This window comes from Engraulis encrasicolus, unplaced genomic scaffold, assembly GCF_034702125.1.
Source record: "Engraulis encrasicolus isolate BLACKSEA-1 unplaced genomic scaffold, IST_EnEncr_1.0 scaffold_36_np1212, whole genome shotgun sequence".
In the NCBI taxonomy this organism is placed as follows: Eukaryota; Metazoa; Chordata; class Actinopteri; order Clupeiformes; family Engraulidae; genus Engraulis; species Engraulis encrasicolus.
In genome coordinates, this window is record NW_026945665.1 from 839,615 (window position 1) to 850,000 (window position 10,386).

A 10,386-nucleotide genomic window follows, 5' to 3' on the forward strand; every position below is an offset into this window, starting at 1 on the left:
TCGGAGCACCTCTAATACAAACCAATTACACAGCAAACGTTAATAAACACTGCAAACAAATGGAGGAATCGCGGCCATGCCAGTTCATTGTCCAATGCTCGTCAATGTCTCAGGAAGCGGCTGAGAGTTGCGTCACAAAAACAAAAGGTTATCACAACAGACTCATGGTAATGCACTGCAAACGTAAACAAAAGGATACACATGCAACTTAAGAACAACACACCACACCTTAATGAAGTACTACAAAATGCTAAATAAAATACATGCAACATAACAGCACACCACATCTTAATGAAGCACTACAAAAATGCACACTGTGACACCACCCCAGGCTTTAACCTTGGCAGTCCCTGACAAGCAATGGAAAGTCATGGAGTAGAACTCACGGACTATAGCGCTCTGGTGGGCGGCCCGAATTCTCCCTGGCAGTCCGGCGGGCCGTTTGGGGCTCCTGATCCGCAGGTACATCAGGGGCCGGTACCCAGAACCCATAAATGGGCGGATCTGGTTGTTCACTTTCTGATACAGCAGGTTTGTCTACACATACAGGGTTATCGTCAACAACAGTTAGACAAGGCTTCAAAGCATTTCTGTGTAGGGTTTTTTTCCTTCCCACCCTTCTCTGGTCTAATTTTGTAAACCAACCCAGTGTTACCCACATGCTCTATGATAACATATGGTTCAGGGTTCCATTGGCCTCCGAGCTTTCCTTGTTCGTGCCTATAGTTCTGACGCCAGATTCTCTCGCCGATCAACAGGGGAGTTGCTTTTGCTTTTTGGTCATAACGCAGTTTCTGTTGTGCCGCTGTGAGGGTAGCGCTCTGTATGGCCAACTGATAGGCATAAGGCAGTCTCTGGTGGTGTTTCGCAACCCAGTCCCCCCAATCGTACCTTTGTTGTTGTTGGTGTACTCCCAAGGAGGCATCCACTGGCAGGCGGAGGTGTCGGCCGAACATTAGATAGGCAGGGGCGAATCCAGTTGATCCATGTGGAGTGTTGTTGTAGACCTGGAGCAGTTCCGGCAGGTGCTGGTGCCAACGGCTCTGTTTCTCTTCAGTCAAGGTGCGTAGCATTTTCAAGAGGGTTTGATTCATCCTCTCCACCATACCATTCCCCGCCGGGTGGTAGGGTGTAGTCCTACTTTTGGAGACAGCATAGAGTTCACACAGTTGGTACATGACAGCAGATTCAAAGTTAGGCCCTTGGTCTGAATGCAGTCTCATGGGGCAGCCAAACGGCATTATCACAGATGACCATAAAGCTCGTGCTGTTGTCACTGCTGTCTGATCACGAGTGGGTATGGCCCAGGCATAACGGGTAAAGGGGTCGGTCATGACTAAGATGTTAGGGTAGGGGTCTTGGGGCCAGCCGAGTGACAAAAAGTCCATGGCCACAATCTCTAGGGGGAATGAGGGGTGGAGAGGGGCCTTTGCAGTCGCTTTGTCCTTTAGGACACAGGTCGGACAATTTTGCTGCATTTCACGTACCTCTGACTCCATGTTGACCCAGAAGAAGTTTCTCTGCATACTGGCAACCGTTCTTTCCACTCCTGCATGTCCAGCAGCCTCATGATATTTCTTCCACACTTCTTTCTTCTGGGCTGCTGGGCAGACAATCTGGAATACGCAGTCACGAGTCTTTGGGTGGGTGAGCTGGCGGCAGAGCACTCCATCGCGCATGCTCAGACGCTCGGCTTGGTTTAGCAGGCGTTTGACTGCACCAGGGAGACCCTTCCACTCAGCCGATCTTGGCTTGGTCCTGGATGTCACATACCTAGCTATGGTACGGAGGTCAGCATCCGCTTGTTGGTCGGTTTTCCAGTCACTGCTTATCTGGTTAACTGTGGCATCCGTGGTCGGGGGGAGCGTGGCAGATAGCATACAGACTCGAGCTAGAGGGGCGCATGTGGATGGTACTGAAACTCTAGACAAGCTGTCTGCGTTGCCGTTCTCTCGGCCAGACCGGTACTTCACCTCAAAGTCGTAGGAGGCGAGCTGCGCAACCCACCGCTGTTCTGTTGCTCCAAGTCTGGCTGTCTGCAAATGTGCCACAGGGTTATTATCGGTGAAAACTATACATTTGGAGCCCATAAGATAGTCTCTGAATTTCTCAGTGATGGCCCATTTTAAGGCCAATAGCTCCAATTTGAATGAACTATAGTTTGCATCGTTCCGCTCTGTGGGGTGTAGGCTTCGGCTTGCGTAGGCCACGACACGCTCCACACCGTCCTGCACCTGAGCCAACACAGCGCCCAGTCCTTGGTTGCTGGCATCAGTGTAAAGTCTGAACGGGAGCGTGAAGTCAGCATACGCAAGTACTGGTGCCTCGACCAGAACAGTCTTCAATTTTTGAAAGGCATTATGGCACTCATCAGTCCAAATGATCTGCCGTGACCCTGCCTTTTTGTCTGTCGCAACGCCAGTGAGTAGTGCATTGAGTGGGCGTGCAATCTTTGCGAATCCAGCCACAAAGCGTCTATAATAGCCTGCTAGGCCAAGGAAGGCTCGGATGTCTTTGATGGTGGTGGGTACTGGCCAGTTTTGTACGGCTTCAATCTTGGCGGGGTCAGGTTTTACCCCATGGCGGGTGACAATGTGGCCTAGGAAGCCTACCTCGGGCTGCAGGAAGGAGCATTTATCCACCCGCAATTTCAGACCATGTTTCCAGAGGCGGTGGAAGACTGCGTTGAGGTGTTTAAGGTGGTCTGTGAAATTGGCAGAGTAAATTATGATATCGTCAAGGTAAACTAATACTGATTCCACTGTCAAGCCACTCAAGCAGCGCTGCATTAATCGCTGAAAAGTGGCAGGCGCATTACATAAGCCAAACGGCATACGGTTGAATTCATAGAGGCCAAGGGGCGTAGCAAAGGCAGTCTTTTCACGATCAGCAGGATGGACCTCGACCTGCCAATATCCACTGGCAAGGTCTAGCGTGGAGAACCATTCAGCTTTGGCTAGTGAGGTCAGGGTCTCCTCGATTCTGGGCAAGGGAAAAGCATCTTTGTGCGTGACAGCGTTTAACTTGCGAAAGTCTACACAAAAGCGCCATTCGCCACTCTTTTTACGCACCATCACTATTGGGGCAGCCCATGGGCTTGAGCTCTCACGAATGATGTCTTTCTCCAACATATCTGCCAACAGGGACCGCATTTCTTTATACATTGTAGGGGGTAAGGGCCGAAATCGTTGCCTAATTGGTGCTGCCTCACCAGTTGGAATTTGGTGTTGTACAATGTCAGTCCGCCCGAAATCTTCATCCCCCTTTGCAAAGATCCCACCCCACTTAGCCAGCAAGGTCTGGAGCTCACCTTTCTGTTGAGTGGTGAGATCCTCCCGGTCTGCACAAGGGTCTGGGGAAGGCATGGGCAGGTCGCCATCCGTTGCATCCACCACTCCTACCTCCACAACTCCTTCCTGATGGGTAGCGAGAGACAAGTCACGCTGTCCATGGATCTCCGTTTCCTCCATCCGGAACAACTGTCCCAACTTCTGGTAGCGCCCTAAAGACACTTCGAATGGGTTAACATTACACAGACGTATGGGGAAACGGCCATTTGTCACTTGCACTATGGCTCGGGCAACTCCGAAAGAATGGGACTCAGGCAGGCCTTCCACTAGGCCACAGTAGGGGGCGCCATTTGGGTTACCTCGAGCACGTGCCCATACAACGATCTCACTTCGTGCTGGTAGCCGGATTCCACCTCTGGCGGCAGGCCAGACATACCCCATCAAGGCACCATGTTGTGTGGCAGCAGCCCGTTGGCAGGCGGTGAAGGCGTTGTTCCAGACTTCGCGGGTTTGACGGTCCTGGTGCATGTGGGTAGGGGGCCGGCCTGTTTTCTGAAAGATAGCACTCCAACAAGCAGAGATTACATTCATGCCAATAATGAGAGGGTTGGTAAGTCCTTCTGTTTTCACAACTACAAGTCCACGCTTTGGTATTTGGACGCCTTCTACATCAAAATCCATTGTTGCATATCCTATGTACGGGATGTTAAGACCATTTGCAGCTTTGAGTGTAAGGAAGGTGGGCTCTGATTCTAGGCCGACATGAGTGGAAAAATGTTGGTTAAATAACTGTTCTTGCATTAGGGTGACTTGAGAACCAGTATCCAGCAGACCTCTCATTTTGACGCCATTTATTACAACATCAATGCTTGGACACTGGCCCACAAATGCAACATCGGTCCTAGTTTTCTCCGTTTCCCTTGTGAGCCCTGCTGCTTGGACCTTAGCAGCAGGGTTTACTCGTTTAAAGGCTGCTGGGATACAGAGTGACTACGGCAATTGCGACCAATATGTCCCGCTTGGTGACAGCGATAGCAAATGGGCCTACCTTCGTCATCCCAATTGAAAGCAGCCTGGGATTGAGATTGGGCTCGCCTTCTTCCAAATTGTGGCCTACCTCCCCGCAAGTCTGGTCTAAACTGTGTTTGGGCCGGTGCAGGTGCAGGCTGACGTTCCTGCCACAACTCTTGGGTCATCTCGCTTAGCTGGGTTTTGAGGTCCACCAGAATCTCCTCCTTCATGGTCCGTTTCCAATCTTCTTCCTGTGGACGGAACTGGGTAGCATCTGACTCACCGATCAGTGCACATGCAGCTCCTTCCATCCTAGTTTGTTGGTGCTCTTCCTCCAACAGCAGGGCTTCCTTGAGGACATCAGCAAACGATTCTTCTGTGTTCCTGCGGACATAAGTCTTTAATGTACCAGAAAGGCTACCTTCACGCAGGCCAAGAAGCAGTTGGTCACGCAGCTGAGAGTCTGATGGGGCCTCGTCCTCATCTCTCTCAATCCGGCGGTGCAGCTCTCGTAGTCGTAGGGCAAAGGTCCTCAGAGTCTCGTTTGTCTGCTGCCTACAACTAAAAAAACTTGGACCGCAACACAGAGAGAGGTACCTGATCCCCATAAACATTAGAAAGTACTGCAAACATCTTTGAAGCCTTGTCCCTTTCAGTTTCAGGCAAAACCAACATTTCCCGTTTGGCCTCCCCCTCTAAAGCCCCCAACACAAGACTAACAGCTTGGGTGTCATTATATGCAGCAGCTGTGATTAAACCTGCAATTTGTTGCTTCCATTCAGGATATTTACAACCTAGAGGAGTACCATCAAATTTTGGAACCCAAGGGGCCCCACCGAAAACGGGCATCATCATTGTGCTACCGAAAAGACAGAAAACAAAAATACAATTTTTTTTTTAATTTTTTTTTTTTTAACCCTTAAAAATGTTTTGTTTGTTGCCACTCACTACTGTCCACACACCCTGCTCGCCAGCGCCAAATTATGTCACCCTGGTTTTTTGGTTGTCTTGAGTTTGTCAGTGACCAGACAAGTTTGCAGGTGTAGTGGAGAATAGTGAGAAGACAAAACAACTGTTTCTTATGAAGTTTCCATACATTTATTATTATTTCAAATTCAAAACACTGATACTTAAAATGTCTTAAAATGGCAGTCCATGCAACGAGTCAATAACAACAAAGTCCATAATCAGCAAAGCCCTACCACCAGAGCGCAGCAGCGAAAGTAGTAGCCCACCCAGCAAGCAAGCAAGCGAGCGAGCAGTCGGCGGTAGCGAGAAGCAGCAAGCGGAGCAGGAAGCAGTCAGCGACAGCGAGAGGTAAGCAGCAAGAAGCCAGCGGCAGTAAGAGGTAGCAGTCAGCGTAAACAGCAAGCGAAACAGAAAGCGGAAGCAGCACAGCGATCACAGCCGGTAGCAGCTAGCTTAGCAGAGCATGCTCGGGTTACCGTCCCTTCAGATGTTCGGCTCCTCCTTCGTGCGTCGAGCTGGCTGGGACGATGCCTCCGAAGGGGAAGAGAGAGAGAGAGGATCTCAGCAGAGAGCAGCTTCTGGTACAGCCATCAGAAAGCAAGCAAGCAAGCTATGCAAGAGGCGTACTTACTTCAGCTGGGTGTAGCTGAACTACAACCCAGAACTTGTATTGAGAGCGGTGTTCTCCGAGTGGGGACCACAACCAGATACCGTTGCCCTCCGATCGCTCTGCGGTGCCGTCTGCAATGCTGCCTTCCCTCTGGCTCGTCGCGCGCCATCTTTTTGCTGAGATACCTGTTAAAAAGGGACAGACACGCCTACCTCCACCTGCTGCCCATTCAGTCCAGCCAACCGTCAGTCAATTATGGAGTATGGCTTAGGCATTGTCCGATCCTGGCAATTAGTACACACCACAAACCAATTACACAGCAAACGTTAATAAACACTGCAAACAAATGGAGGAATCGCAGCCATGCCAGTTCATTGTCCAATGCTCGTCAATGTCTCAGGAAGCGGCTGAGAGTTGCGTCACAAAAACAAAAGGTTATCACAACAGACTCATGGTAATGCACTGCAAACGTAAACAAAAGGATAACACATGCAACTTAAGAACAACACACCACACCTTAATGAAGTACTACAAAATGCTAAATAAAATACATGCAACATAACAGCACACCACATCTTAATGAAGCACTACAAAAATGACACGTGCGTGCGTGCGTGCGTGCGTGTGTGTGTTTCTGTGTTTCTGTGTGACTCGACCTTTTTAATGGGAATCTACAATCACCCCTGGCACCCAGTCTTTCCCAATCAGAGGAGCCTGTTCAGCTACACATTTACAGATTCCGTACCATCCCCTGCAGACACAGACAGGCTATGGGGGTCCTTTGTCCCCAGCAGGACAGACAGGCTACAGAGGTGCTTTGTCTCCAGCAGGACAGACAGGCTACAGAGGTGCTTTGTCTCCAGCAGGACAGACAGGTTACAGAGGTCATTTGGCACCTCCAGGACAGACAGGCTACAGAGGTCATGTGTCACCTCCAGGACAGACAAGCTATGGGGGTCCTTTGTCTCCTGCAGGACAGACAAGCTATGGGGGTCCTTTGTGGGGTCATCCAGCAATTCAACACTACATAGAAAGACACACAGAAAGGTATTGTCATGCAGTAGGTGACTTTACCACATAAACCAACTTCCACACCTACTGGGCTCCGACTGCCAAATGGTAATACCTGATAGTCCATTATTACATAGTCATCACAACCATAACACATGATAGGTCTAGACCAGCACAGCCCCAACACCCCATACGCTGAGCTCCATGTCACTCATCCTTACCCTGACACCTGATTGGCCTTGAAGTGTCCCACTTGCACATACTGTATGTCCTGTACGGGTCATTTCACAAGAAAACATACACTTTGGGGACCAACCAACCCAGAGTTGTATAAAACTTAAGTGTGACTTTTCAGTGGCAAGGTTGCCGTATTTGTAGTCTGAGCTGATGTGTATGTGAGTTTACAGTATGTACTCAACTTAAAGGGACACTGTGCAGGAAATGGTCAAAAAAAAGTACTGCAACTATGCTGCTCATTGAAACTGGGTTGCTTGCCAAATTTGACCTTTTCATGATAGTTTACCAAGTAATAAACTAATATTTTCAAGTATGGCCCAAGTACAGTCATTTTTGCAGTTAAAAATGGCTATTTCTGGAAATTCAAAATGGCGAACAATGGAGAAGATCCCCCTTTTTTCATGTATGAAAAATGACATTTTTTCAGTCATAATGAATACTTAGAATTTCATGGTGGTGGTAAATATTCATGAAAAAGGTAACATTAGTGAATGGGTAGCATGAATTCTGGAAATAATCAACTAAAAATCTCACACAGTGTCCCTTTAAACAAATGAACCCTACTTAGCATCTGTACTTGTTGGTATGTAGGCTATATTTTCTGTGCTATCTGTGCTATATTTTCTGTATCTCTCTCTCTCTCTCTCTCTCTCTCTCTCTCTCTCTCTCTCTCTCTCTCTCTCTCTCTCTCTCTCTCTCTCTCTCTCTCTCTCTCTCTCTCTCTCTCTCTCTCTCTCTCTCTCTCTCTCTCTCTCTCTCTCTCTCTCTCTCTCTCTCTCTAGGCTTGTGTCCTGCAGTATAACACAAGAGGGCTGTGCTACTCTGGTCTCAGCTCTAACATCAAACCCCTCATCACACCTGACAGGGCTGGATCGGAATGATAATAATCTGTGATCTGTAAACATACGTAGACTCATACATGTTATCTGATTCAATAGAGTTAATCTAGAATCAATGAATTATCATCCTCACTGTATAGTCTAAAGAAACTTTTCTCATGGTTTTAGGGCATTTCTGGCGCCCCGAGACATCTCGTCGGCCCTGCATTGTACGCTGACTAACAGTTTAATAGATAGGTAATAAACCTTTGGAAGTCTATATAGCCTAATACCACAGGCCTGCACCCGCACGCCTGCTACAGAGAACCCGCTTTACAGTGATGTCTCTATCAACTAACAGGGCATCGTCTACAAGCTTCATTCAACACTGCAACGCACACGCACAAACAAATAAACATTTACACCCACCACCCACTTAATTAGGAACACCTTTCTCAGGGATTCTCTTATGCATATCTCGGTTGTAATGAGTGGTTATTTGACTTAATATTGCCATTTTAGCAGCTTAAACGAGTCTGGTTATTCTCCTCTGACCTCTGCCAACAACAAGGCATTTTTGCTCACAGAATCGCTGCTCACTGCATTTTTTTTTCTTTTTCGTACCATTCTGAAGGTGTAAGCCCCAGAGATGGTTGTGTGTGAATATCGCAGTAGGTCAGTCTTTTCTAATCTCAAATTAAATGGACTGCATATTTGTGTCTATCTGTGGTTATATCCTGTTTTATACCCTGAGACCAAAGGCAATTTTCATGCTTGCATGATAATAAAGTTCTGTCTATCTATCTATCTATCGATCTATCGATCGCCTTTCCTATCTTTCGAGCACTCAAAGCGCTTTACATTGTATGCCTCACATTCACCCATTCACATTCACCCATTCATCACACACCCGTGACCGTGGCTACCATGCAGGGTATCACCCTGCCACCAGGAGCAAACTGGGTCAGGCAGAGTGGGACTCGAACCTGCAACCTTTGGGTTGCCGAACGGTTCCTCTACTATCTGAGCCACACCCGCCCCTGCATCAGATCATCTCAACCATGTCTACATGCATAAATGCATTGAGTTGCGACCATGTGATTGACTGATCAGAAATTTGCCTCAATGTAATGAGCAGTTGTAAGAGGTGTTCCTAATATAGTGGCCGTGAGTGTATATATACACCATATGTTAGGAACTGCAAAACATCCCATGTGTTGCTATTATAATCCAGCAAAACATACTGTAAACTCCATGTTAATCCTGAGTCATCTAAGGTCCTCCAAGATACAGTCCATCTCCAGCAGGGGGCCTTCTCCCATCACATGTCTACTATATGCCCAGAACCCTCTTTACATTACCCATGTCAAAACCATCCCATGTTGGGAATAGCAAACCACCCCTTGCTACTTGTAATACTGCACAAATACACTCCATTGCCAAACTTGTTTGAATCCTGAATCTAGAGACAGTGAATAAGATTAAAGCCCATGCTTTTCTGGGATCCATGCCACCTTAGGGGAACAACCCAGTAGTATATCCAGTAAGTTTTGCAGCTAAAACGTCTATTTCTTGACAGTCAATATAGTGGACAAGCAAGATCCACCTTTTCATGTATGAAAAGTGCAATTTTCCCAGTGATAATGAATAGTTAGAAATTGATGGTGGTGGTATTTGTGAAAAAGGTAACATTTGTTGATAAAGATATTTCACAGTACACCTTTACAGATCCAAAAGTGTATTGAAGACCAGCCTAGGCCTGTTCAAAATGGCATGACATGTCATGAACTGTAGTTTGTGTTGTGTTGAGTCCAGTGAGCGTCAGGTTCCTTCTCTACTGCCTTCTCTCAAATCTGAACATGTGTAGGAGTCAGTGCAGCGTCTGAATATGACACAAGGAGTCAGTGCAGCGTCTGAATATGACATAAGGAGCCAGTGCAGCGTCTGAATATGACACAAGGAGCCAGTGCAGCGTCTGTGTACATGACATAAGGAGCCAGTGCAGCGTCTGTGTACATGACATAAGGAGTCAGTGCAGCGTCTAAGTACATGACATAAGGAGCCAGTGCAGCGTCTGTGTACATGACATAAGGAGCCAGTGCAGCGTCTGTGTATCAGGTATGACTCATCTTACAGCTACAATGCTTGACAACTGATGGATGAATTGTGTTGAACTACGTGTGGATCTTTTTTTACACCAGTACTCTGGATTAAACTTCAAATGATTTTCAGCATATGGCTTTAGGATTTCATCTTCTGAGTTTGAACATACTGTATCAGTAACCCCTTAATGTACGCTGTGCCTCGAGTTGAACGCTGTAATAGTCATTGAAACGTGGACTACCATAGTACTACTATGACCTAACACAGGGCTTTAAGTAATGCACTACGACTTGGCCATTGCCATTCTGGTAAATTCATGACGGTGTGTCTTAAAGGG